Source organism: Ovis aries, chromosome 25 (genome assembly GCF_016772045.2).
Source record: "Ovis aries strain OAR_USU_Benz2616 breed Rambouillet chromosome 25, ARS-UI_Ramb_v3.0, whole genome shotgun sequence".
Classification (NCBI taxonomy): domain Eukaryota; kingdom Metazoa; phylum Chordata; class Mammalia; order Artiodactyla; family Bovidae; genus Ovis; species Ovis aries.
Window position 1 is genome coordinate 8,635,692 of NC_056078.1, and position 27,449 is coordinate 8,663,140.

Below are 27,449 nucleotides of genomic sequence, written 5' to 3' on the forward strand. Positions count from 1 at the left end.
CCCAGTTGGGGTGTTGGGGAGGGGCAGGTGCAAGCAGCCTGTGTAGATCAATGTCCTGAAGTCAGGGAGGGGCTGCCCAGGCCCAGAGCCTCCGAGCAGAAGGGAAGCCACAGGGCTTGGCTCAGTGGTTCTACAGCAGTGGCTTCTGAGGTTCGTGCCAAGAACTCCTTGATGGACTCCTACAGGATTTGCATTGGCCTTCAGTGGAAAGAATGGCTCCCCTAGGGTAAGACCAAGAGGCTGTAGATTAAAGAAAAGCATGCTAGTCATCTGATGGTCAGATTGCTTGTTTTGTTTTGGTTTTTAATTAAGAAGGTTAAAGGACATATTTTGAATTTGCTTTTAAGCCTTTCCCCAAACTCCTAGAATGGTTCCAATTCTATGCACTGTTTTTCTATAACAATATATAAAAAGATTTCAGGTTGCAAAACTTGCCTTCTCCACTTAGACTTCATTCTATTACTATTAGAAGTAACTGTTTACATTTAAATGGAGTCAGTTTAATTATTGAAAGCCTATAAATGAACAGTATTTAGGTAACTATAACACGTACGTATATTTCAAAATCAAAGTATAAGAACTCCGAGGGCTTCCCAGGTGGCCCAGTGGTAAAGAATCCTCCTGCCAATGCAAGAGAGTCGGGAGACACAGGTTTGCTCCTTGGGTCGGGAAGATCCCCTGGAGGAGGGCATGGCAACCCATTCCAGTATTCTTGCCTGGAGAATCCCATAGACAGAGGAGTTTGGTAGGCTTACAGTCCATGGGATTGCAAACAGTTGGACATGACGGAAGCAACTGAGCAGGCATGTTATATACATATATAAACTGAATCACTTTGCTGTGTACATAAAACTAACATAACACTGTAAATTAACCATATTTCCATCTTTAAAATGGTTTTAAAAAGATGAGAAAAGAGCAAAAATCTCAAAAATAAAAGGTATCATTCACTAAATTATACAAGGAGTGTATATATATATATTCTATATATAAATGTGTATTTTCACTGTTAGTTCACTGCTGTTATTTTTGTTATAACAGCAACTAACATCTTTTAAAAAGAAGGTTCTGAAATCTTGCCCTGGCTTCCAGAATTCTGGGGAGAATAGTCCATTGTAAGGACTAATTAGGTATTCACTGCCTGCTTTATGGTCTGCTGGGCAAAAATAAAGATAACTGCAGAAAAGATGGCTTTGGACAAGTCTGGCTAAACATAGCCTTCAAGTGTGTAAACTCTATCCTCTTCCAGGATGCATTTCCAACATCAAATAGTGATGAATTTAAGCTTTGCTTTATCTTCTCCGTAATCAGTAGGCTCGCTCGACAGGACACTTCAAACAGGAAATAAAAGGCAACGTCATTACATTCTCTGTCCACAAGGCTGTCTTACGCACTTAGTTCCAGTCCATTCAGCTTACAGAGTCCTGGCTGTGAACATCCTCTGAGGTTACGATGCTGTTCGGGTGTCTGGCGTCATCACTTTCCATTCCCTCCGGCGTCTGGAGTCTCATTTTAGCTGCCTCGAGATCACGCGGCTTGTCTATCACGTCACTTGTGGATCCTGGGGCTGTTTCGACTCTACGGTCCAGCGTCCCCACTCCCAACACCCAGGGTCACGTACCGTGTGTGTGATTTAGAAGATGAGGATCTAACCAGAAGGCTTTTCCTGCAATAGATGTTTCTAGAGGAAAGTGTGAGACACAGAGTACAAACTTGGGGTTAGCAAAGGGGAAGGAGGGTAGGGACAATTAGGAGTTTGGAATTAGCAGATACACGCTACTATATATAAAACAGATAACAAGGTCCTACTGTATAACACAGGGAACTATATTCAATACCTTATAATAAAATACAATGGAAGTATATGGTTATGTTTCATATATATATGTAATATATATCTGAATCATTTTGCTAAGTGATTCAACATTGTAAATCAACTATACTTCAATAAAATAAATACAGAAAGCAAGTGTGAGCAAGGCAGTTTCTCAGTGTGCAGCAATTAACTCAGCCCCACTACCTGGGTAGCTGTAACCCACATCGCCTTTCCCCTAGAGTAAGTGACAATAGAGTAAAAATCCCCCTCCGAATTCCCAGGGCTCCAGTTGTCCTTCAAAACCTCCCACAAGTCCACCAAGACCACCATCACATAGGTGGGGGCAGGGATTCTCAGTAACCCATTTTTTCACTCAGGAATATCTCTTTAGGATGATCACTTTTACTTCATTGCTATTCAGTTCCAGACCTAGAAACGTAAAGAGGGAAATCCAGAAATAGAATTGGAAGACAAAGCAAGCAAGCAGTGGAACAAAATCCTTTCTGAGAGTTACAAGGACTTTGTGGAATTTCCTTTCTTAATAATCCTCAGGATCATCAAAAATAGGTTCCGGCTGCCCTTCTGGGTCCTGCAAAGTTCTTGGTCATGTACCCCCTCCTAATTTGAACACCAAGCTGGGCAGGTGGGAGCCCTTGGGGCAGGGGTCCCTTACAGAGCAGCTGCACAGAAGCCTCGGGAGCTCAGGGTTGCCAGCCCTCCCATAGCGGCTTGCCAGGTTTCCAGAGTGTTAGAATAGTAAACAGTTGTTTCTCCGAAACAGAGATGGGGTTATCCACAGCCTCACATGCTAAATTTAAGTTTAATGAAGCTCTTTCCTAACAACCCAGATCAGCGATTTTAAACAGGCTGGTGGCGAGGCGAGATCCATCTCTCGGGGTTTGGGGGAAGCAACTGGCGAGTGTAGTCTGAGAAAGCCCCCAGGTGATTCGGTGCTCTACCTGCAAACCCCAGGGCCTCTTCAGAAAACCGCTGGCACAGATCTCGGATGCTGACAGAGGCCCTCTCTGGCTTCTGCAATTTGCCCACAGTGCTCCTGACATCTCAGAGTTAACCTCTGAAGCACTTAGGGAAGATGACACAAGCCTCCCCTGCCAATACTTCCATGTGAACTTTTTCACACAGAGCATATAGAGAACAGAGCGCATTTAATCAAACATTGACAACAGTTGGCTGAGTAGTTAGGTTTGATCCTTGGAGGGGAAGATCTTCAGCAGAAGATCTCAAGTGTAAATTTGCATGTCATCAATCACGTCTTCCATAAGCCCTGTAGAACAGGGATGGTTGCACAGTCTGAAGCAAAAGACTGACGGTGGAGGCAGATACATCCTTCCACTTCCCTGACTCAGATTGAGCTTTCGAGGGAAGTGTCCTTCTTGCAGAGATGCCTGGAAAGAGGGGAAACACAGGCATTATTTATCTGAGCTGTGATGGGAAAGATCTTATGACTTTTGAAACCCAAAGGCATATTAGGGAAACAAAAATGAGCCTGCATTTTCAAAGCTGCTGGTTGTTTTCTGCTTGGTAAGGCACGAAGAATTTTACATAATTGTGGGGATGACTGTTCCTTCTGAGGTTAACACTTATATTGGCCATTTACTTATGCAAATAAAAGATAAAGCCCCAGATTGGAACATGAGACCTTGGCAGACACCCCTTGATGAGCTCCAAACTAATGACCATGTCTATGCCACTCTGGTTCTCAAAGCAGTCCTGAGACCCTTTCAGGGGATCTGTGAGATTGGAACTATTTTTCCAACACAAAGAACTTGGTTTTGCTACTCCCATCCTCTCACAAGTGTATAGTCAAATTCTCCCAGTGTTATATGACACGTGATAATGGAACAGATTGCTGGAGCTGATAGGAGAATCTAGCTATCTTCTATGAACATACCATATAGGGGCCTCCCCGGCAGTCCAGTGGTTGAGACTTTGTCTTCCAATGCAAGGGGTACAGGTTTGATCCCCACATGCCTCATGGCCAAAAGAGCAAAACACAAGACAGAAGCACTATTATAACAAATTCAATAAAGACTCTGATAATCATCCACCTCAAAAAAATCCTTAAAATGACAAAAGTCAACTTTACAACCTAAACAAACAGAGACACAATAAAGATGTGCAAAAAAAAAAAAAGCTAAACAATGCTACTGCATTCACTATATTTTTTCAAAATACAGTTATGTTTCATAAAAATATATTCTTTGTGTGAAACCAATATTATGGGTTTGTTATTGCTATTTTTAAATGAAGTAATAAATATTCTTAAAATTTGTTTTTTTCTTTTTAAAATTATTATTGTGATCAAATATACATCACAATTTAACATTTTAACTGTTTTAAATGTACAGCTCAGTGGCATTAAGTACATTCATATTATTGTACAACCATCACCACTATCCATATTCAGAACTTTTTCACCATCCCAAACTAAACTCTACTAAACATTAATGCCTCATTAGCCCTCTCTCCCAGGCCCTGGGAACCACTATCCTACTTTGTTTCTATAAATTTGACTACACCAGGTACCTCATACAAGTGGAATCGTACAGTATTTGTCCTCTTGTGGCTGGCTCCCATCACTTCATATTTCCAAGATTCATCTATGCTGCATCAGAACTTCATGCCTTTATAAGGCTGTATAATATTCCAGTGTAAGGACATACCACAGAATTTCTGTTTTGTCATTTGTAATGAATGGCTTAGCAATTTTAAGACACTTCCTTTTACTTAATTTTTTGTAATTTCAAAGTAGTTAAAATACTGATGTTTCAACATAACTGGTTTTCATCATGTTCTTCTACTCAAATAATGCAGGAATTTTCATTATTGGTGGTTGGAATGCATGACAGTACAGTTACTTTGGAAAATGGTTTGGTAGTTTTTTTTAATAAAATTAAATATAGATATTTACTTGATAGTACTATACCAATGTCATTTTCTCAGCTTTGACAAATGTTCCATGAAATTGTATTAAGATGTTAACAACAGGGGAAACTGGGCATATTGGAACTCCTTACTTACTCTCTTTACAACTTTTCTGAAAATACAAAATTGTTCCCAAGTAAAAAATTTATAACTAAAAATAATTCTCAGTTTTAGTATCTGCTATGGTAAATATTGGGCTTCCCTGGTAGCTCAGCTCGTAGAGAATCCACCTGCAATGCAGGAGACCCTGGTTGGATTCCTGGGTCAGGAAGATTCACTGGAGAAGGGCTAGGCTAGCCAGTATTCTTGGGCTTATACTGGGCTTCCTGGGTGGCGCTAGTGGTAAAGAACTTGTCTGCCAATACAGGAGATTCAGGAGATACAGGTTCAATCAGGAAGATGTGCTGGAGTAGGAAATGGCAACCCACTTTAGTATTCTTGCCTGGAGAATCCAGTGGACAGAGGAGCCTGGCGGGCTACAGTCTGTGGGTTCACAAAGAGTTAGACATGACTGAAGTGATTAAGCACACCGCACATGGTAAATACTGAGAGATATAAGCCACATAAATCAAAAGCTCTTTATGGTTCCACAGAGAAACTGAAGAAAACAAACAGGAAACAGATATTTGTTCTCCTGGCCTACCTTGCAGCCAGCAAGGCCATGCATCTGAGTTCTCACCAATGAGACCAAGAAATAGGCGAGAGCTGTTTCTCAGAAATCTGCTTTCTCCCAAAAAGTCCAGGCGGGAGACAAGGACATGCTGGCATGACCTGTGCCCTCCCTCTTGACTGGAATGCCTGGGCTGAGGCGTCTGTGTGGCAATTGTGAGGCACCACATACATGGCCTCTGGACATGCAGCCTCATTATTCTTTTCATCACCTCAGACTCATTTAAGCTGTTGGTAAAACTTTCTGCTCTTAGCATCCAAAGCATGGCAAAGGATACAGTCACCTAAGATGCTCTGTGGCAGGCAGTGCTGCAGATCCTAGTTGCTGAATGTTTATTCATTTTTTTCCCTCTTGCATGTACTTACAGATTACTTTGTGCCTAAAACAAACAAACAAAAACACAGAAATAAAGTGTGGACTCTGGCAGGAGTATGTGCGTGTGTGTGTTTTGAAAGTTGCTGACAGCTCAGCTGCTGGGCAGAAGATGAGGGCGCTATCTTCCATCTCTGGCAAGAGCAGAGCTGCTGAGGCTCCAGAGATATCATGTGGGGAGAGCCCCGGAAAGGGCTCAAGGGCCAGCCTCCCCTTGCCCCACACCTGCCAATACCCAGCACCCTGGAATGACGCCCTTCCCATGTAGTGCTACCCAGAGACCCAAAGTGCGAAGACTCACCTCCCCCAGCATCATAACCAAGGAGGGGAAGAGGGTAGACCTAGTTCACTTATGTGGACTTCCTCCAAGGCCAAACCTGAGCAATTCCAGTGAGGCTTCAGAGAAGAGAGCTGCCTCTGGGGCGCTTTTACCTCCCTTCATCAGTTGGCTAATCCATTCCGCTTTCAATCTTGCTTCTTCTCCCATCTATGTGTGCTGGAGAGAAGGTGGGTTGGGATTCAAAGCACAGAAGTAATGACCCTGCTTGGCTTACCTGGGAATCTAACACAGGATGCTAGCCTTATGATCTCCACAGCCCAACCACATAAAAATTTGGTGATACAAGATGCAGACATAGAGAATAGACTTGTAGACACAGTGGAGGGGAGAGGATAGAATGAATGGAGAGGGTGAAATGAATTGAGAGGGTAACATTGACATAAATACAATGGATAGCTAGTGGGAAGCTGCTATACAGCACAGGGGGTTTGGCTGTATGCTCTGTGATGACCTAGAGGGGTGGGCTGGAGGGGGTTGGGAGGGAAGGTCAAGATGAAGGGGATATATATATATATACATATGACTGATTCAAAATCACTGTAGAGCAGGAACTAACACAACATTGTAAAGCAATTACCCTTTAATAAAAAGAAATTGGTGGTACAGAAAGAGATGGCAAAGGTTTCCTGAATCTCACATCACACAAGTACCAGCTTTCAGGGTTCTTCAGTTCCTCCTCAAATTCAAAGCTGAGATTTACCTAGGCACTAGATAGAATTGATGTTTCCATGTAACTTGGTATTGGAAAAAGGAAATATTATAGAAAGAAAAAAAATAACTGGACAAAGAAAGAAGTTTGAGGGGTTTCTTTTAGGTTAACAATAGAAAAGACAGAATAAAAGCTAATTCTCAAGCCTAAGGGAATATTCTTTTATCCATAATGATTATCATAAGGAACAGGAAAAATGGAACTTGAATATTTATTTTGTTGTGGTTAAAGATAGCAATGAAGGAGAAGGAGGAAGGCAAGGAGGAGGAAGAGAAGAAAAAGAGTAAGAAGAAGGAAAGGGAAAGAGGAAGCAACAAGCAGAAGCAGAAATGATTGCATCTAGCACAGTAAAACAATATTTTAAGTATAACTAGTAATATATGGTAATATGCTATATATATATTCACAATCAGTATGTAATTATAAATATAATTTCCTAGATCATTTGGCTTCTACATTTAATTAGAAAATATTTAATTATAATATGTATAATCACATGTATAAAATTAATAATAGTATTCCTGTATTTTTAGAATTAGTAAAAATGGAATTATACAATTATAAAAAAGTGCACTACTGAAATATATATGAATGCATGACTATGCAACTTGAACATTTCCTCTTTCTAATCTGCTTTTCATCCCTGGATGAAATGAGGTGACATAACGAGAGCATTCCTCATCGTGTTGGCCCATAGAACGTGCTTTATAAGCTTTAATCGCTTAGGTTCCGATATTGGGATCAACCAATCAACATGCATTTCCTGAACAGCTTAACTACTATTGTACATTTCAGACTTAGAGGAAAAAAAAGGCCAGTTCCTAATCTACAAGGCTACTTACCTCTACTTTCAGATGTATTCCAGTTTGGAAGGCAAACTTTCTGGTCACCCTAGGAATAAGTGACTGTGGATGGTGATCACGGCTCAGAAGCATCCTTCGTGCTGCGTTTTATCTAGCTTCTTTTTCCCTTTCCTTTCCTTTCTCCATGTCACTGCCAGGTTTTTTTGGATTTTTTTTTTTTTTCTGAAAACAAAACAAGAACATTCATTAGTAGCTCTTTCACATGAAAATAAAGAGTTGCAATCTTCATTGTAAGTCCAGCAGTGAATCATTTCTTGAAAAGCTGTATGCAAAGCACTGATGTTCTTCTCTTGGCTTAGCCGATGAAGACAAAGGCAGAAGCTGGTTGGCACAGAGGTGACCCAGAACAAACTCGTGTTCTTCAAGTAGCCTGACCTAACCCCATGGGTCTGAATGTAAGCATGGTATAAAATCAGTAGGTGACACAATGAGACAGCAATGTAGATCTCTGATATTTTAAAACATTATTATAATGAGTGGTACAAGGAAGATGTGTTTTTGGATGTCAATTATCGTTGGTATCAAAGGGAATAAGGAATTAAAATTTTATTTAGTCCCTAAGCAGTCAGTTAAGATGTGATCCACCCAAGCAATGTGATTTGAGAACTTAGATTCTTGTTTTAATTCCTCTGAAAATAGTAGATATTGCCTTGATCTGAATTTAGTGTGGCCCTTTCAGCAATAGGCACAATTTGTGAGAATTATCTGTTTGGCAGTGTGTCATGCGTGTGTGCTCAGTGGCTCAGTTGTGTCCAGCTCTTTGCAACCCTATGGACTGCAGCCTGCCAGGTTCCTCTGTCCATGGGATTTTCCAGGCAAGAATACTGGAGTAAGTTGCCATTTCCTCCTTCAGGGGTTCTTCCTGACCCAGGGACTGAATCCGCCTCTCTCGTGTCTCCTGCGTTGGCAGTGGTGAAGGCCATTTTACCCTCCTAATGTAGAGGGCTGCCTTCAAGTTGGGTACCTGGTTGAGCCCTGGAACCCTTAGTGTGAGAAATGCACTCAGTTCAGACTTACAAAACTTACAGGATGGGAGGATTCAGAATTGACTCTTGTAGCCAGATTTCCCCTCCTGGAATATGTATATTTTTGGTACAAGCAATGTTATATTAGTGTTCAGCGTGCTTAGAGACCTTCTGAAAAGCGTAAAGTTTCAGAGGTGAGGGGTATGTTCGTTCAATTAACCTTGGCAGAATAAAAGCCAACTCTTTGCTGGAACCTAAGTAGTATCTTGTTGGTTTGGATGATAATCTTATCCTAGGCACTGGCATACTGATACAAATGCTAATCCTCTTATGAATAAGTTTGACTGAATTTTGATTCTGGCTGCTATTTTTGGTCTCCTGGAAAATGGGCTTCCCTGATGGCTCAAATGATAAAGAACCTGCTTGCGATGCAGGAGACCCAGGTTTGATCCCTGGGTGGGGAAATGCCCTGGAGAACGGAATGGCTACCCACTCCAGCATTCTTATCCGGAGAATTCTGTGGACAGAGGAGCATGTCGGGGGCAGGGGAGGGTGGGGCTACAGTCCATGGGGTCGCAAAGAGTTGAACACTCCTGAGGGACTAACTCTGCCAACTCTTCTGGAAAATGTCTTACGTGCCCCACAAATATCCCGTCGGGCCCACATTCTGAGGTGGATCGCCGTCTATGCTGCTGCAAAAACCCTCTTGCTCCAATGCTGAACTCAAGCATTCTGCTGCTAAATTCAAAGAATGGTAACTGTTTCTCAGATTTCAGAAAATGATGATCTGATGGATAGGATTTTCTCAACTTCAAATTATTTTTTTCCATACTTTTCTTAAGAACTTGGGTTGATCAAAGACAAAATGAGTAAACAGATAGCAAATAAATTAAAACTCATGATTTGATAGGTTTCCTGTTTTCCTTATGAGTGACCCAGGCAGTTCAAATCTGTGTTATTCAAAAAAGATCAGAAGTATTCGTCTCTGAAACACTGACACTCCTGCTGTGTGTGTGTGCTTAGTCGCTCAATCATGTCCGACTCCTTGCAACCCCATGGACTATATAGCCCGCCAGGCTCCTCTGTCTATGGAATTCTCCAGGCAAGAATACCTGGGTGGGTAGCCATTCCCTTCTCCAGAGGATCTTCCCGACTCAGGGATCGAACCCGGTCTCCTATATTGCAGGCAGATTCTTTACCATCTGAGCCACCAGGGAAGCCCTGACTTTCCTGCTACAACCTATTAAAGGCTTTCCTGCCTAGGGCAGTGAGGAAAACCCAGACGACCTGGTGTACAGAGGACAGAAAGGAGCAAAAGAAGTGGGAGGATGAGATGGACCTCACCCTGCCCTATTTTAACAAGTGCTTGCCCAGTTCTGCATACCAGCCTCTGCTGAGTGGATGAGCAGATTGGCAAAACACGTGTAACTAAAAGAACAATTTCTCAGTAAGCCTGTTTCTTGGGGTGTAGAAACAGCTGAAAGGTTCTTAGTGGTTTTTAAGATGCCTTTTCCAAATGACACATGTTCACGACCCAAAATTTATTTGTAAAACCAAAACTTGGAACAGGACCAGCTACGTAATTTATGGAGCCCAATGCAAAATGAAAATGCAAGGCCTCTTGTTGAAAACTGAAGACTTTCCAGTGGAGACAGCAGAGCATGAAGCCAAGCACAAGAACCTTCTGAGGGGAGGGGGAGAGCCTGGGGTACTGCACGGGTTGTGTGCCCAGGAAGAGCTTTCTCGGCGACTTTCCTTTGACTAGTTTTCTCAACAGCCACAAACTAGTGTTCTTGGGGGCAAGGTCCCTGGAAAACAGCCACAGAGACCTAGGGGAACATGTGGGACATTCCCATCTTGGGCTCCTGTCTATGTTTTAACCAGCCTTCCAGGTGATGTTTGAGAACCACTGCCACATGACGGATTTTGGTGCTTAAAATGATGGAGAAGGACAAATGTTGTATGGTATCACTTATATGTGGACTCCAGAAAATGCAACAAACTAGTGAATATAGCAGAAAAGAAACTCACAGATATTGAGAACAAACTAGTGGTTATCCGTCAGGAGAAGAAAGTGGGGAGGGTCAAAGACAGGGGTGAGGGATCGAGAGGCACAAACTATTATACATAAAATAAATAAGCTATGAGGATATATGGTACAACACAGGAAATATGGCCAATATTTTATAATAATTATAAATGGAACATAACTTTAAAAAATTATAAATCACTGTTATACACTACAACTTACATAATATTGTGTATCAACTATACTTTGATAAAAAATAAAAATAATAATAAAATGAAATACCATGTAAAAATAGATAAAATAATGGATTTGGAGGGTTTTATCTTCCTTTTTTAATTGTTATCTTCCTTTTTTAAAATTCATTTTTATTTTTGGATTGTATTCTGTGGGATGTTAGTTCCCTGACTAGGGATCAAATTCATGCCCTCTGCACTGGAAGCACGGAGTCTTAATCACTGGACCTCCAGAGAAGTCCCAAAATGATGAATTTTGGAATAGAAGTAATCTCAGGGATCATGAGGCCTATCTTATATACAAGAAAATTAAGGGTGGGGTGAAGCCGAGTGAGGCCTAGAGTTCATGGTTAACTCTCTACTCATCTGCTGAACAATTTTTAGAGCACCAAATGGTCTATGGTTCATCACTCATGGTCATCTTCCCAGCCAAGCCAGCTCATATCCCAGTTTTAAAGATGAGGAAATCAAAATGCCGAAATTGTTCAGTGAGCCCACAAGCAGAGCTGGAATTCAAACCCAGAATTCCTAAATGCCCTGCCCAGGGATCTCTACTTGGCCTACAGGTAATGCGATACAGGTGAGCTAACCGGCTAGCCACTCTCTACCAGCACCCAAACCCAACACCAATCAATGGAGCCCAAAGTCCCCAGGAAGTGTGCAGCTCAGGGTGGCTCAGTTTGGTGTCCTGACAAGGACTGATGGAAGCCTGGGTTGTTTTGAAGAAGCTGGTATTTGTGGTTCATGCTGTGTGGACTCATGGATCTCGCCACCGGCACAGAAGTGAGTTAGGAGTTTTCTCTCCTAGTCTAAGGTTCTTTGGGAGGCCTGTAATACCCTCTTCTGTATCCTCATGTCTGCTCCTTGCATTCCTATCATTCAGTTACTTTGAAAGTCTTGGCCTCGGCTTATCATTTTTTCCATTCTTAGGCCAAGGCTATTTGTAGTTTCTCCACCTGTCACCACGTATGTTAGGCTGCAAAGGGCGAGTGCAGCTTCATGAATTGCATGATCCCAACTCAAGCTCCTTTAGAACACCATGCTTTCTTTGAACGTTCCATTCGAGGGACCCTTTATGAATCTTCACAGCTTTTCGGCTATGCCCTTTCACTTGGGTTGGGTGATACATATTGAGTTAGATCTGTACGAAGTTAGTTTCCTTTAAGGTTTGAATTATTTCCCATTTGTAAATGAGAGATCTTTGACAACTCACTAATTGCATAATATGCTCCTGATTACAGAAGTTATTGCAAGAGTCCAAACCATACGGGATTATTATAGAAGAAATACCATGGAAAGGAAGCAGGAAAACATAATGGAATAGAAAGTAAGAGGAAAGAAATTTTCATAGTGCAATTTATAGTGCAAATGGGAAATAGTCACCAAAGCAGTAATTGAAATGGGAAACTGTGAATATTATTAATCAAGAAAGAAAATGGAATGTATCATAGACCTAAATGTAAAAATCCTAGAAGTTAACACAGAGAAAATCCAGGTGAGCTTGGATTTGGTGATGAGCTTTTAAATACAACACCAAAAATATTATCCTTGAAAGAAAGAAATGACAAGTTGGTATAGAAAGCAGATTTATGGTTACCAAAGGTGAAGTGGGGGAGGGATAAATTAGGAATTTGGGATTAACATATACACACTAATATATATAAAATAGATAACCAACAAGGACTTACTATATTGAGCACAGGGAACTATGCTCAATATTTTGTAATAACTTATAAGGGAAAAGAATCTGAAAAAGAATATGTGTATAGTATAGTCCATGAGGTCACAAAAGAGTTGGACATGACTTGGTGACTAAACAACAGCAACATCTGAAACCAACATATTTCAAACCAACTATAGTTCAGTAAAAATAATTTTTTAAAGTAATAAGTTGAACATTAAAAAAAAACTCCTGTTCTGTGAAAGTTACTATTAAGAGAATGAAATGACAAGCTACATACTGGGAGAAAATACTTGCAAAAGACATCTCTGATAAAGGATGGAAAAGGAAAGTGAAGTCACTCAGTCATGTCCGACTTTTTGCGACATCAGGGACTATAGCCTACCAGGCTCCTCTGTCCATGGGATTTTCCAGGCAAGAGTACTGGAGTGGGGTGCCATTTCCTTCTCTAGGAGATCTTCCCAACCCAGGGATTGAACCCGGGTCTCCCGCATTGTAGGCAGACGCTTTACCGTCTGAGTCACCAGGGAAGTCCTGATAAAGGATAGTTATCCAAAATATACAAAGAACTCAAAACTCAACAGGAAGATCTGAACTAACACCTTAAGAGAGAAAGTACAGATGGCAAAAAAGCATATGAAGATATGTTCTACATCATATGTCCTTCAGTTCAGTTCAGTTCAGTTCAGTTCAGCCGCTCAGTCATGTCCGACTCTTTGAGTCCCCATTGGGAACTGCAAATTAAAACAATAATGAGATCCTATTACATACCTGTTAGAAAGGCTAATATACAAAACACTGACAACCCAAACACTGGTGAGGATATGGAGCACTAAGAATTCTCACTCATTGCTGGTGGGAATGCAGTGCCACACAGCCACTTTGGAAGACAGCTGGAGTTTCTTACAAAAGTAAACACATGATCCAGAAATAGAGTTTACCCAAGTAATTAAAAAACTTAAGTCCATATGAGAACCTGCATATGAGTGTTTATAGCAGTTTTGTTCATAATTGCCAAAACCTGGAAGCAACCCAGTACATGAATGAATAAACAAATTATAGTACATTCAGACAGTGGAATATTACTCAATGATAAAAAGAAATGAGCTATTAGGCAGAGAGGGACTTCTCTGATGGTCCAGTGGCTAAGACTCCAAGCTCCCAGTGCAGGGGCCCCTGGTTTGATCTCTGGTTGGGGAACGAGATCCCACAGGCTGCAACCTAGAGTTCACGTGGCACCACTAAAAACAGTCCTGCTTGCCGCAGCTTAAGATCCCACATGCCACTAATAATGGTCCCTCATGCCATGAGATCTGGGGCAGCCATTTAAATGAAAAGTAAACAAATACATTTTTAAAAAAGCTATATAAAAAAAAAAAGACACGGATTAAGTGTAAAGGTTTGCTATTAAGAAGTCAATCCGAAAAAAGCTACATACTATATGACTATGTATGACATTCTGGAAAAGGCAAAAATATTGAGACAGTAAAAAGCTGGTTGCTTGGGATTTGGGGGGAGGAAGTAATAAAGGTGTGAAGCACGGGCCATTTTTAGGTCAGTGAATGTATTCGATATGATTCTCTAATAAAGGACACAAGTCATTATACACGTATTTCAAGATCTAAAGACTCTACAATACCAGGTAGGAACCCTAATGTAAACGATGTGCTTTAGTTACTCTGTGTGTGTGTGCTTGTTATTCACCCAGTTGTGTCCGACTCTTTGCAATCCCATGGACTGTATGTAGCCTGGCAGGCTCCTCTGTCGGATTCTCTAGGCAAGAATACGGGAGTGGGTTGCCATTTCCTTTCCTAGGGGATCTTCCCAACCCAGGGACTGAACCCAGGTCTCCTGCATTGCTGTCAGATTCTTTACCATCTGAGCTACCAGGGAAGCCCGCTTTAGTTACCATTTCCTTCTCCCAGGGACCTTCCCGACCCAGGAATTGAACCCAGGTCTCCTTCACTGCAGGCAGATACTTTACCAACTGAGATATGAGGGAAGCCCCACTTTAGTTACTAGTAATGAATTAATGTTGGTGCATCAATTATAAGAAATGTACACTAATTGCAAGATGTTAGTAATAGGGGCAACTAGAAGTAATAGGGGAAATAGGTGAGGAAGTAAATGGGAACCCTCTGTACTTTCAGTTTAATTTTTCTGTAAATTTAAAAAACAAAAGCTTTGAAGAAAAAAAAAAAAGACGATTAGTTAAAAGATCATATAAGTTTACAGTAGAATAAAGGATTAACCAAGCCTGAATCATCTACCTCTGGATTTCTTGTTACGAGGGGGGCTATACATTTTTCTTGTTTAAGTGACATCTCATCTTACTTTTTTCATGTGTAAAAGCACAGATACACATATAGTATCTAAAGAGATTTACAGATTCTCTCTCACATTTTAAGTGTATGGGGGAAGGTACAGGTTTAGGGGGGAAAAAAGCAAAAAAGATGCCTGGGGGTGTTATAATGAAAAAGCGAGTGACTTTTTTTCACACTTTGCTTATCCGTCCATCTGTCCATAGACATCTGAGTTGCTTCCACCTCTTGGCTAGTGTGAACAATGCTGCTATAAACACGAGTGTACAAGGATCTCTTTGAACCCCTACTTTCTTTTTTTTTTTTTAACTTTTAATTTTCTATTTTTTTTATTTTAGTTTTTTATTTTTTAAATTTTAAAATCTTTAATTCTTACATGCATTCCCAAACATGAACCCCCCTCCCACCTCCCTCCCCATAACATCTTTCTGGGTCATCCCCATGCACCAGCCCCAAGCATGCTGCATCCAGCGTCAGACATAGACTGGCGATTCAATTCACATGATAGTATACATGTTAGAATGTCATTCTCCCAAATCATCCCACCCTCTCCCTCTCCCTCTGAGTCCAAAAGACCGTTATACACATCTGTGTCTCTTTCCCTGTCTTGCATACAGGGTCGTCATTGCCATCTTCCTAAATTCCATATATATGTGTTAGTATACTGTATTGGTGTTTTTCTTTCTGGCTTACTTCACTCTGTATAATCGGCTCCAGTTTCATCCATCTCATCAGAACTGATTCAAATGAATTCTTTTTAACTGCTGAGTAATACTCCATTGTGCATATGTACCACAGCTTTCTTATCCATTCATCTGCTGATGGACATCTAGGTTGCTTCCATGTCCTGGCTATTATAAACAGTGCTGTGATGAACACTGGGGTACACGCGTCTCTTTCCATTCTGGTTTCCTCGGTGTGTATGCCCAGCAGTGGGATTGCTGGGTCATAAGGTAGTTCTATTTGCAATTTTTAAGGAATCTCCACACTGTTCTCCATAGTGGCTGTACTAGTTTGCATTCCCACCAACAGTGTAGGAGGGTTCCCTTTTCTCCACACCCCCTCCAGCATTTATTGCTTGCAGATTTTTGGATCGCAGCCATTCTGACTGGTGTGAAGTGGTACCTCATTGTGGTTTTGATTTGCATTTCTCTAATAATGAGTGATGTTGAGCATCTTTTCATGTGTTTGTTAGCCATCGGTATGTCTTCTTTGGAGAAATGTTGAACCCCTACTTTCAATTTTGGGGGTATCTACTAGATCAAAGGGAAGTCTATGTTGCTGGATCAAACAGCAATTCTATATCTAACTTTTCTGAGGAGCCTCCATGTGGTTTTCCATCGTGACTGCACCACTTCACCTTCCCACCAACAGTGCACCAGCGTTCCAGTCCTGCACCTCCTCACCAGCACCTCATCTTCTGTGTGTGCGGCGGCAGGTTTGCCTTCCTTTTAGGTAACATGATGCTTCCATATTCAAATTTTCTAAGACTGTATTGATGGAAAACATGGTAGATGACAAAATCCTCACTTCTGTGTGGGATTTTTCCAAAACACTTTTCTCTGTGTTTATGCAGGTTGTCCTGAGTGCTCTGACACTGATCTCCCTTGTGATGCTGGAGTTTCGTAAGATCAAGTGAGTTCTGGGTCATAAAAGGAAAAGAAAATTGTGTTTCAGTTGTTGTTGTTGTTGAGTCACCAAGTCGTGCCCAACCGTGGACTGGACTGTAGCCTGCCAGGCTCCTCTGTCCATGGGATCTCCCAGGCAAGAACACTGGGGATTCTCTATTTCCTTCCCTAGGGGATCTTCCTGACTCAGGGGTTCAACACACAACTCCTGCTTAGCACAGGTGGATTCTTTACCACTGAGCCACCAGGAAAGCTCTTTTGGTTTTAATTTTCCATCATTATAGGCTTATTTTTTAATACTATGCATTTATATTTTAACTTTTAGTTTATTGTATTATTTTAAAATAGTAAACATCACTTTATAGTCCTCTATATTTTTCACATTTTTAATTCTCATTTATTTCTTTAAACATAGTAGGCATATTTTATTTTATGTTCCGATTCTGGTCATTCCAATATCTGAAATGTTAGTCTCTTTTTGATACTTAATTTTTTTCCTGCAAGGCCTTTTTTCTGCCTTACTTCCTTCTGTGTTTTGGGAGTTTATACCATGACTTCACATTTTCTTTTGTTTTTTAAATTTTGGCTGCACCTTGAGGCATGTGGGACCTTAGTTTCCTGACCAGAGATGAAACTTGGCCCCCCGCCTCCCCCCGCTTTGGAAGGCAGAGTCTTAACCACTGGACCACCAGGGAAGCCCCCAGACTTCACATTCTTTTGAAGCTGATTGATAAGATTTTATTAACCCCACTGAAGGTGTCTGGTCCTCCAGACAGCATCTGGGTTTACTTCTACCAGGACACTATGGGCACTAGTGATTGATGGCCCTCTATGTTTTGCTTTGCTTTGCTTTGTTTAAAATATAACAGAGTATCATGAACATATAATAATGTGCATACATTGAAAATGTCTAATTTAATAAAGCTGTCATATGTATATACCTGTGAAACCATCACCACAGTCAAGATGCTGAAGATATCTACCCCCCGCCCCGTTTTCTCGTGCCCTTTGTCATATCTCACGTCTGCCCCTTACCACCCTAGGCAAACACCCTTCTGCTTTCTGTCTCCATAGTTTGCGGCAAGTGGAATCATGCCATTTACGCTCTTGTTTTTGGTCTGGCTTCTTTCCCTCGGCATAATTATTTTCCAATTTAGCCACATTCTTATGCGGATGAAGTGTTCATGTCTTTTTATTACTGAAAACTTTTCTCTTGAATGCATACTCATTTCCTGGGGTTTCTGCAACAAGTTTCCATAAACCAAATGGCTTGAAACAACAGAAATGTATTCAAGAGAATACACAGTTCTGGAGGCTGAAAGTCCGAAATTTCAGAAGACCACTCTTTTTCCAAGGGGCTGTAGGGGAGAAACCACTCCTCCCCTTTTCCAGTTCCTGGCAAAAGTGTGGAATCCTTTACTTATTGCTGCATCATAATCTCTGCCTCTGTGGGCAGAGGGCCTCCTCCTCGTCTCTTCAGGTCTCTAACCAGGTCACTATTACGGTATTTAAGGTTCATCTGGAAAATCCAGGATTATCTTTTCATTAGAAAATCCTTTAAAAAAAAAAAAAAAAAGACACTTCCCAAATGCATTCAGAAAGTTTTGGGTATTATATCTGGATGTCTTTGGGGGCAGTTTTGCAGCCTACCACAGAATGGATACACCACAATTCTTTAATCTACTCACCTGTTGCTGGACATTTAGTTTATTTTCAGTTTTTGGCTATTACAAATATGAACACTCATGAATAAGTCTGAGTATGTACACATGTTTTCATATCTCTAAGTATATATCTAGGAGTGGATTGGTTGGAAGATATGGTAGGCATATACCTAACTTTTAAAGAAACTGTCAAATCATTTTTCATCAGCAATGTCTGAGAGTTATGTTTCTTCCACATCCTGGCTAACACTTGGTATGAAGACATTAGTCACTCTGTCAGGTCCGACTTTTTGAGATCCCGTAGACTGTAGCCCACCAGGCTCCTCTGTTCATGGGATTCTACAGGCCAGAATACTGGAGTGGGTTCTGTTCAGTCATATCCAACTCTTTGTCACCCCATGAATTGCAGCACGCCAGGCCTCCCTGTCCATCGCCAACTCCCAGAGTTTACTTAAACTCATGTCCATTGAGTCGGGGATGCCATTGAACCATTTCATCCTCTGTTGTTCCCTTCTCCTCCTACCTTAAATCTTTCCCAGCATCAGGGTCTTTCCAAATGAATCAGTTCTTCGCATCAGGTGGATAAAGTATTGGAGTTTCAGCTTCAACATCAGTCCTTCCAATGAATATTCAAGGTTGATTTCCTTTAGGATGGACCGGTTGGATCTCCTTGCAGTCCAAGGGACTCTCAAAGAGTCTTCTTCAACACCACAGTTCAAAAGCATCAGTTCTTCAGTGCTCACCTTTCTTTATAGCGCAACTCTCACATCCATACATGACCACTGGAAAAACTATAGCTTTGACTAGATGGGCCTTTGTTGGCAAAGTAATGTCTCTGCTTTTTAATAAGCTGTCTAGGTTGGTCATAACTCTTCTTCCAAGGAGTAAGCATCTTTTACTTTCATGGTTGCAATCACCATCTGCAGTGATTTTGGAGCCCCCCAAAATAGTCTGTCACTGTTACCACTATCTCCCCATCTATTTGCCATGAAGTGATGGGACCAGATGCCATGATTTTACTGTTCTGAATGTTGAGTTTTAAGCCAGGTTTTTCACTCTCCTCTTTCACTTTCATCAAAAGGCTCTTTAGCTCTTCTTCACTTTCTGCCATAAGGGTGGTGTCATCTGCGTATCTGAGGTTATTGATATTTCTCCCAGCAGTCTTGATTCCAGCTTCTGCTTCATCCAGTCCAGCATTTCTCATGATGTACTCTGCATAAAAATTAAATAAGCAGGGTGACAATATACAGCCGTGACATACTGCTTTCCCAACTTCGAACCAGTCTGTTGTTTCATGTCCAGTTCTAACTGTTGCTTCCTGACCTGCATACAGATTTCTCAGGAGGCAGGTCAGGTGGTCTGGTATTCCCATCTCTTTCAGAATTTTCCACAGTTTGTTGTGATCCACAAAGTCAAAGGCTTTGGCATAGTCAATAAAGCAGAAGTAGATGTTTTTCTGGAACATGCTTGCTTTTTCAATGACCCAGCAGATCCTGGCAATTTGATTTCTGGTTCCTCTGCCTTTCCTAAATCCAGTTTGAACATCTGGAAGTTCACAGTTCATGTACTGCTGAAGCCTGGCTTGGAGAATTTTGAGCATTACTTTACTAGCGTGTGAGATGAGTGCAACTGTGTGGTAGTCTGAGCATTCTTTGGCATTGCCTTTCTTTGGGATTGGAATGAAAACTGACCTTTTCCAGTCCTGTGGCCACTGCTGATTTTTCCAAATTTGCTGGCATATTGAGTGCAGCACTTTCACAGAATCATCTTTCAGGATTTGAAATAGCTCCACTGGAATTCCATCACTTCCACTAGCTTTGTTTGTAGTGATGCTTCCTAAGGCCCATTTGACTTTGAATTCCAGGATGTCAGGCTCTAGGTAAGTGATCACACCTTTGTGATGATCTGGGTCATGAAGATCTTTCTTGTATAGTTCTTCTGTGTATTCTTACCAGAAATGGTATGGACTTAACAGAAGCAGAAGATATTAAGAAGAGATGGCAGGAATACAGTGGAATGGGTAGCTATTCCCTTCTCCAAGGAATCTTCCCAACCCAGGGATCAAACCCGGGTCTTCTGCATTGTGGGCAGATTCTTTGCCGTCTGAGCCACCAGGGAAGCCTAACATTTGGTACAGTAAATCTTTTTAATTCTAGCCATTCTAACATGCATGTGATGTTATCTCATTATACTTTTGATATTCATTTCCATGGTTAACAACTGATGTTGGCATCTTTTACAGTGTTTATTTGCCACCCCTATATTTTTATTTGTGAAGAGCCTGTTTAAATATTTTGCCCATTTTTTAATTGGATTGCTGGTTTTCTTATGATTGAGTTTTGAAACATCTTTACATGTTCTTGATATTTTACCTACGCACTCCAGTACTCTTGCCTGGAAAATCCCATGGGTGGAGGAGCTTGGTGGGCTGCAGTCCATGGGGTCGCTAAGAGTCAGACATGACTGAGCGACTTCACTTTTACTTTCACTCATTGGAGAAGGAAATGGCAACCCACTCCAGTGTTCTTGCCTGGAGAATCCCAGGGACTGGGGAGCCTGGTGGGCTGCCATCTATGGGGTCGCACAGAGTTGGACACAACTGAAGTGACTTAGCAGCAGCAGCAGCAGCAGGTATATACCTACTTACAAGACAGGGCTTGTATATATTTTCTCTCATGTGCAATTTGTCTTTTCATTTTATTACCAGTATCTTTTGAAAGACAGAATCTCTTAATTTTGAGGAACCCCGATTTTTCAATTTTTTTCCCTTCGTGGATAATGCTTTGGGCATCATATCCTGTCTAAAATAATGATATTTGTCTAACCAAAGGGTAAACAGACTTTCCACAAGATTTTCTTTCGGAAGTTTTACAGTTCTAGGTTTTACATTTAGGTCTATGATCCACTTTGAATTATTTTTTGTGTATTGTGCAATGTATAAATTGAAGTTTAGTTTTTCGTATGGTTATTCAATTGTTCTAGCACCTGTGTTGAAAAGATTATTCATTCCCTGATTAATACCCTTGCAACTTTGTCAAAAATCAGTTCCTCAGTCATTTTGCTATATGGCAGAAATTAACACAGCATTATAAATCAACTATATTTCAGTAAAATTCTTTAAAAAAAAACTAACAGCTTGGGAGGCTCAAGAGGGAGAGCATATATACATATTGCTGATTCATGATGTTGTACAGCCGTAAGTAATACAACATTGTAAAGCAATTATACTCCAATAAAAAATAGAAAATAAAAATAAATAAAATAAAATCAAGTCATGAGAAAACTGAAAAAAAAAACTGGCAGCTTTTAAAAACCAATTGCTCATATATGTGTGAGTCTATTTTGGGGGTTTCTACTCTGTCCCATTGATATGTCTGTCTATCGTGATGTCAATACGAATTGTTTTTTGTGTGTTTACCATAGGTTTCTAAAAATTCTTGAAATTAGGTAGTGTTAGCTCTTCAATTTGTTCTTCTTTTTCAAGTTTGTTTTGGCTACTATAGATCCTTTGTATTTTATATGCTTTTTGGAATTCCATTTTTCAATTTTTACAAAAAGTCTGCTATGATTTTGATCATGATTGCATTTGCCCCATAGGTCAATTTGAGTAGAAAATACATCTTGATAATGTTGACTTTTCCAGACCATGAACACAGTATATCACTCCTTTCATTTAGGTCTTTCTTTAATAAGCTTTTGTAGTTTTCAGTGTACAGGTTTTATATGTCTTTTGTTAGATTTATCCCTAAGTAGTTTATATAGGTGCCATTATTTTAAAATTACATTTTCTGGTTCTTCATTGATAATATATAGATATATAATAGATTTTTATACAGCAGTCTTGTATTCCTGCAACCTTATAAAACTCATTGGTAGAATTTATCAGTTAAGCCATCAGGGTCTGGAGGTTTCTTTGTGGAAAGGTCTTTAAAGTTTCAGTATCTTCAATGAGACTGTTTAGGGCATCTTTTTTGGGCTGCACCACTAGACATGTAGGATCTTAGTTCCCTGACCAGGGATCAAACCCTTCCCCCTTGTAGTGGAAGATTGGAGTCTTAAGCACTGGACAGCCAGGAAATTCTAGAACATCTATTTTTTGTTGAGTGAGATTTAGTAAGTTATGTCTTTCAAGGAATCCATCCATTTTATCTAAGTTGTGTCTGTGTGGGAGGAGGTTGGCATACAGTGGTTCATAATATTCCTTTATTACTGTAAAACAATAGAAAAAATATATGTTGGTCTCTGCCCACAGTTTCTGGCACAGAGCTCCTAAAATGCTTGTAAATTCTTAAGTAATAAGAGCAATAAGAACATTTTTGATATAATGAGTGACTCTGGATGGCTCCTAAGACCAAGTCATGATTAAAAGCTAGAAATTTTTAACCTTACCCTCCGTCCTCCAGAGATGGGAGAGTGGCTGGAAGCAGTTGATTTTTGATCCTGCCCAAGCAAGGACGACTCCATACAACCCATTAGCATGGGGTTTGGAGAGCTTTCAGGTTGCAAACCTCTCCACACTGGGAGGTGATACCTCCCCCGCATCCTCCACCAGCTCCATGGGGACACAGGCTCCTGCACCCAGGACCCTCCCAGCAGGCCATTCCTATTATCCTCTGCCAGTCATTCCAGCACACCAGTCACTGACTGGCCCTTTGGAGTTTAGATTTTTTGGGGGAAGAATCTTCTATTAGACTTTCTCTGTGGAGTATTTCCTATATTCCCTAGCCTTAGTCTTCTGTGCTTTGTACCCTGCATGCCCAGAAAGTCTTGCTTTTGTTTTGTTTTTTTTTTTTGGATCAAATGCCCTCAGGACAAAATCTAGCTTTAGATGTTTGTATCACTTCTCATAGCTCCTACTTTTCACTTAGTTCTGCTTTCCAGATATGTCTTACTTTAATGTCAGCTCATTACTGTATTCACAAAGATATTTTAAGATATCACATCAAGTCTCTTAATTTATTTATTGTATTGAACTTCCTTCAATACCAGGCTTCCTTTAGAAAAACTCTAACATTTTCTAGATGAGAGAATGAAGAAGATGGAAGAAGTCTTCCCATCATTTTATAAACCTCACTGTGCAGGTAATAATTATCTCTCTATATAAACAAAATCTACCCTATCAACTTCGTAAAGGTACTCTGTTCTACTGTCAGCAGAATCAGAATAATCCACTTTCTTAAAAGTTGCTTCATCATAATAAACATTTACAAAGTTTTTCTGCATGTAGTATTTCATTTGCTCTTCATAATACCCCTGGTATATATATGGAAGGCAGGAATTATGCACATTTCACAGCTGGGGAAGCTGAAACTTGGAGCATGATTTGTCCAGCATCACCCAAGTATTGGGCTGGCCAAAGTGTTCATTCGGGTTTTTCTGTAAGCTGTTTGGAAAAACCCCAGTGAACTTTTTAGCCAACAAAATAAGTGATAATGCTGGGTCTTGAGTCTAGATTCTCAAGTCCTGATGATGTGAGATATGCATGTGATCCTTACAGTAAGTGATTTGCTTATGCTGCTGCTGCTGCTGTTAAGTCGCTTCAGTCGTGTCCGACTCTGTGCGACCCCAGAGACGGCAGCCCACCAGGCTCCCCCATCCCTGGGATTCTCCAGGCAAGAACACTGGAGTGGGTTGCCATTTCCTTCTCCAATGCATGAAAGTGAAAAATGAAAGTGAAGTCGCTCAGTCAAGTCCGACTCATATATGCTTCTAATTTATGTTTTTTTAAGTTTAAACACATTACATGTAATGTTAATATACATATATAAATAAGTATAAATAAATAATATACATATACATGTAATGTTAATATAATTAGAGTATTTATGATCAATACTATAGCACAAAGTATTTAAACACAGTGCTTCTCAAACTACAAGCCAGTGGCGTATCTTTTTAAAATGCAGATTGTAATTCTCAAGGTCTAGTCTAGAGTTTGACCCCAAGCTCTACTGTCTTATTAGCCAGCCCCTAAGTGTAGCTGCAGGTCACTTTGAGCAGCAAAGGTTTCATAAGTTTTATAAATAAGAACTTAGGTGAGAGGGCCAGTGGTTAAAATGTCCTGGAGTAGGTACCAGGTAATGTTGGTTCCAACCTTAAAAAGCCACTTGGGGTCTTCCCTGATGGCTCAGTGGTAAAGCATCCGCCTGCCAATGCAGGAGACATGGGTTCAATGCGTGGTCCCGGAAAATCCCACATGGTGTATAGCATCTAAGCCAGTGCACCACTACTGACCCTGTGCTCTAAAGCCCAGGAGCCCCCTAGAGCCTGTGCTCTGCAACAAAAGATGTCACTGCAGCTAGAAGCCCACACAACGCAACTAGAGGATAGGTCCCGCCTGCCACAGCTAGAGGATAGGTCCCGCTTGCTGCAATTAGAGAAAAGCCTGAGCAGCACCAAAGACCGAGCAAAGCAGAAAATAAATGAATAATTAATTTGAAAAGCCGCTTAGCTGTTGTTCGTGAGTGGCCCCCCTTTCCCGCTCCCAGTGTGACCCATCCCTCAGCGTGACCCATCCCCCAGCCTCAAGACTTTGGTGGCTCAATGACCAAGGCAGTGGTTCCTATCACTTGAAGTGACAGGAGAGATTTTATAATTCAGGTTTTTCATTTTTACATGTATAGAAATCTAGCTCAGAAAGGTAACTAAACCTGCCCTGAGGTCAGAGCAGAACCAGAGCCCGAGTCAACCTGGCTCTAGTATCAGTTCTTTTTGTTTGTACGTTTGTTTGGGGGCACCTCTTGGCATGTGGGATCTTAGTTCCCTGACCAGGGATCGAACCCACACCCCCTAAATTGGAAGCGTGGAGTCTTAACCACTGGACCACCTTGGAAGTCCCTCTAGGAGCAGTTCTTTGCTGCCACCACACACAGCCTCTCCAGACATCAGTGATGATTAGCCCTGGCACAGGTCCCTTAATCCCTTGGCCTCAGTAAGCATCCTCTCATGTAAAATGAGAGGGTTAGACATGATCACTAAGATTCCACCACCTCTAACCCTCTCTAAAACGTGTTTCTTTTTTACTTCTCCTGTGGGAAAAGAATAGAAGGAAAAGAGATGGGTCGCCTCCTCCTGTAGAAGTTTAGACTGAAGGGAATTAACACAAGCACAAAGTGTTGTTTAAAATAAAATTTCAAGTGGGAATGTACTCTTTTCACTTTAAGAAGCAAGTTCCCTGATTTTCTCAGTCTCTGTCAAGTGAGAAAATTGTTTTGCCTCGAAGCACTTGTCTTATTTTCTGCTGAGTTGCCTTAAAGACTAAATTATATGGTGGACTTGGAACTTGGCTTCCTTTCTGGGACAAAGAGATAACAACAAAAATTCATCATCTTGCCCCTTCATCATTGCCAAATCTTCCAGTAGGGAACTTTAATAGCCCTTCAGTTGTGGTCTTCCAACACTTCTTCCACTGCTTGGCTCTTTATTTTCTTTAGAGGGTCAGGGTCCATTACTGGGGATTAAGAAAGAAACACTCAGACTGTAATTGGTCTTTTGAAGATGTGTTTGAAGATTTCTCCTCCATAAAGGAAATAAAAAATACCTAATGATTTTATAGCTTTCTAGAAAACAAGCATATTTGTATGAATATTCAGAAAAAAGAAGCCATATTACTCAAACACACATACAATAGAAAGAAAAAGGAGGCTGAAATAGGATAGAAAATTTTCTGGCTTTCTGTCAAAGAAAAATAGCTAGCCTTTTGGTATATTCAGTAGATCTATACATCCTGATTAAATTCCAGCTAATAATAGGTATTTTGAATCTTTGCTAATGAAAGCAGTAGGCTGTTAAAAAAATGATTGGCACATCAGTGAGCAAATTCGCCCACAGCCAGTTAAGAGCTGCAGTCAGGATTCAAACATAGCTCTTTCTGATTTTAAGCTCTGTAGCTATTGTGGTATACCGCTTTTATATTTTTTTAAGCTTTTCCTTCCCCTTCAATGTTTATTTATTTGGCTGCTCGGGGTCTTAGTTGTGGCATGTGGGATATTTAGTTGTGGCCTGAGAACTCCCAGTTGCGGGATGTGGGATCTAGTTCCCTGATGTGGGATTGAATCGGGGTTCTCTTCATTGGGAGTGAAGAGTCCCAGCCACTGGACCACCAGGCAAATCTCCCTATACTGCTTTTCTCAGAGGCAATAATCTTGGTCTATGTCATTTCAGCAGTTAGACTCTGATCCAAGCTAGTCAAATATCGTCTGATGCATTTTTTTAAACATTACTTTTTTTTAAGTCAAGTATAGTTGATTTACAACGTTGTGTCAATTTCTGCTTACAGCAAAGTGACTCAGTTATACACATATAGACATTCTTTTTTTTAATATATTCTTTTCTATTACAGTTCATTAAAGGATATTGATATAGTTCCTTGTGCTATAGAATAGGACCATGCTGTTTATCCATTCTCTCTATAATAGTTCACCTCTGCTAACCCCAAATTCCCAGTCCAGCCCTCCCCCACCGCCCTCCCCCTGGCAACCACAAGTCTGTTCTCTCTGGGAGTCTGTTTCTGTTCTGTAGATAGGTTCATTTGGGTCATATTTTAGATTCCACGTATGAGTTATATCACGTGGTATTCGTCTTTCTCTTTCTGACTTACTTCTCTTAGTATGCTAATCTATAGCTGCAGTCTGAAGCAATTTTGAATTTAGTGATTCTCCGCAAAAGAACGTGTGAAAACTCAAGGCAAAATAATTTGCCAAACATGTGGTTGGAGAAAAGTAGGTTCAACTTTTGTTCTTGAATGACCCACTTCCCTGGGCCACTCCAATGTAGAAATACTCCCATATAACAAGTCAAAAGAGGTCACTTCTTTATTCAGCAAATGATTTTTGAGCAGGTTCTAAGTACCAAAGACAAAGGTAGCTGCGGGGACACCAAGAATAAGGCCAATTGCTCCCAGCTTCAAGGAGCTCACAGACTAAAGGGGAGAGGGTCACACAAATGAGGGCTTAACAGGACAGTCACGCAGTAGCTGTGATAGAAGTTTGCACACAAATGCACGTGTGTACGGGAAGGCGGGACCCAGGTCTGAGCAGGCGAGACAAGGCAGACTCTACAGGGGAGGTAGAGGCTGAGCTGAGATGTGAAAGGTGAGCAGTTTTCCAGGTCCCTATGTTGGAACTGGTGTTTCAGTTCAGTTCAGTTCAGTTCAGTTCAGTTGCTCAGTCGTGTCCGACTCTAAAGAAGGAAAAGATACATGCAAAAGCATG

At 40.9% G+C, this 27,449-nt stretch overlaps 1 long non-coding RNA gene across 2 annotated transcripts in view; it reads right to left on the reverse strand.

Annotated features, from left to right (window-relative positions):
- Positions 1-277: 277 nt before the first annotated feature.
- LOC105604921 (uncharacterized) overlaps positions 278-27,449 on the reverse strand; it is a 71,619-nt gene continuing 44,447 nt past the window's right edge. The window contains exons 2-5 of one of the 2 annotated variants that reach the window (XR_009598574.1): positions 7,696-7,878; positions 5,710-6,300; positions 3,729-4,471; positions 278-3,222 (exon numbers count right to left, since the gene is read on the reverse strand). This is a non-coding gene — a long non-coding RNA (uncharacterized LOC105604921). Of the gene's footprint in view, positions 3,223-3,728; positions 6,301-7,695; positions 7,879-27,449 lie in introns of both variants that reach the window. The other variant, XR_009598575.1, reaches the window with a different exon arrangement.